At 35.6% G+C, this 2,399-nt stretch overlaps 1 pseudogene; it reads left to right on the top strand.

Annotated features, from left to right (window-relative positions):
• Nucleotides 1–501: 501 nt before the first annotated feature.
• Nucleotides 502–1,514, top strand: LOC127185265 (ATP synthase subunit g, mitochondrial-like; annotated as a pseudogene).
• The last annotated feature ends 885 nt before the right edge of the window (nucleotides 1,515–2,399 follow it).

Below are 2,399 nucleotides of genomic sequence, written 5' to 3'. Positions count from 1 at the left end.
TCTCCCATTGGGCCTATGACTTTCTTAGCCTTATGTTTTGTCCATGTTTACAATTCCAGGCACAAATTACCCCTGTAGAAGAAGCCTTAAGTTTAATCTAGAGAGTGTTTTGTTACTACCCCAAAGAGTCTTGCCACTATTGTACCAGTGGACACATTTGGGAAGTCAATATTACAGTTTTGATAATACCACTGATCTTTCCTCCCAAGGCAACCTTCATAGAGCACCAGTTGGAAGAAAAAATTTTGATCAGTTTGCCACCTCTTTGCTTCTTCTCCCCATGCTCATTGTGCATATAGCTGGAATGGTGGGTGGAAAGCTTAGCTGGGGTGGGTGCAATGCAGAATCTCAGTTGGTAGTGAATGACCAAAAAACAACCATCTTGAAAGACAGCTTCAGTGAGACATCTTATTTAATTGGGGGAAATAAAGATTATTTAAACCTTTTCAGTGTAGATAAAAACCTTTAGAGTGAATTATATCACTGGCAGGGACCAAGGTGATGGGAATGCCATACTTGGATAAAGAGGAATCCCAGGTGATTGCTCAACATGATATTAGAAAGAGAGGAACTTTAACCTAACCTGTAATCTGGCCCCCAGGCTACATGACCACCTTAAGGGTGGCAGAGGTGGAGCCCATGAGGCTATATGCACCAGCACATGCTATCTCAGTACAGGGAGGGAACGGTTCTGCTCCTGATCCTTTTTTAGGGGTTTGGACAAACCTTGACCTCACTCTTGCTCTAAGCTAGCTTCCTCGGTAGCATGGCTCCCTGGCCTCACATCAGTTCATTTTTTCCTTTAATTTTTCATTTATAAGCATTTAATGCTAATTTTAAATGTGTTTGTCAACTTGTAAGATAAAACCCCAACTAAAACGACAGTGCAAAAAAACCAAATTATTTTTATTTTCCATTAATTAAACATTGTTTGCATTTTATTTTTTCTTTTATTAAACACTTTCTACAAAATCTCATTTAATTTAATGCTTATGACAACCTCTAAAACTCCCTTCTCCATTTTCTTCTTTGTGAATAATCCCTACTCCTTATGTAATTATGTCCATCTTCTTCTTCTTTCTTCTGAGAGTCGTATCTGATCACAGTGGTCTTCCATCAAAAATGTTCAATGTAGAACTTTTCTTCTTAAGAAGAGTTTCAATTCAGCTGGCAGTTTGGAGAGACTGACCTTCTACCTTAGACCATAGCCAAGTTTGTCTGTAAATTTGTAGAAATGGCTCTGGCTGGTAATTGCTGCTGTGATTTACTTGAAGCCTCAATTGGCCACATTTTGGCAGTATGCCAAGGGTGAACTGGTTCCTCTAACCTTTGCTGAAATCCCTACAGCTATTCAGAGTGTGAAAAAAATAATTCAAAGTCATAAAACTGGTAGCTTCAAACACCTTACAGTTAAGAAAGCTGGGCTGAATGGTTTGGTGGCCACTGAGGTGAAGATGTGGTTTTATATAAGAGAGACCATAGACAGATATATCATTGTTGCCTATGATGTGTGAAGACCAAATTTTAACATCTGATTTTATTTGAGTTTTTATTTGAGTGTTCTTGGACCATGTATAATGAGACTGCTGTCTGAATAAAGTACTAGCTCGGAAAGAAGAAAAGGAAGAAGAAGAAGAAGAAGAAGAAGAAGAAGAAGAAGAAGAAGAAGAAGAAGAAGAAGAAGAAGAAGAGTTTCTTTCCTATGTAGTGTTGGGAAACCAAAAGTTAATAGAAACAGTTACCCACAGACAGTCTTACTAAAAAAAGTATCCCTCATATGGTTTCTTATCTTTGTGTCCTCTGATGCCAAAGCACATTTTATTATATTTTTTACAATGATTTGGACATATATGTACTTTAAGTTCACCTTCCATTTTGTCTTTTATTTTAGCAAGATGGAATTCTCCTGGTTGCATAATTTTCATTTATTTTTGAGAGATATGTTACTGTTTCACCAATTACATGCTTCCTATATTTAGTGTCCAGCAAAACTTCAACCAAAATTCCAGGAACTTTACCTTCTTTGTTTTCTAAACATGTTGTAGAATTTTGTTACTTTCAAGTCTTACTGGTCATTCATAAAAAAATCTTGCAGAGGAATTTCTTAGACATTAAAACCTACATTGCTAATTTATTTGGGATCATTTTAGTACTTAGAAAAAAGTTTTATGTGTTCAGGGTAAAATTTCCAAATTCTACTAAAAGATTTATAGTAAAAATGTATAGACATTTTTTGTAAAAACTTTTACAATGGTAGGCAACAGAAAATAATTTCGTTAGCTTTTCCAAAATATATAAGTATAGGAATGAATATATTCTATACATATCTTAATAGGACCATATGACAACTCATTTTGAAGTCTAGTATGTAAACAGGATAGAAGTCATTACTATAGCTT

This window comes from Acomys russatus, chromosome X (genome assembly GCF_903995435.1).
Source record: "Acomys russatus chromosome X, mAcoRus1.1, whole genome shotgun sequence".
Taxonomy (NCBI): Eukaryota; Metazoa; Chordata; class Mammalia; order Rodentia; family Muridae; genus Acomys; species Acomys russatus.
Note: the sequence above shows the minus strand (reverse complement) of the source record. Positions and strands in the feature narration are given on the sequence as shown.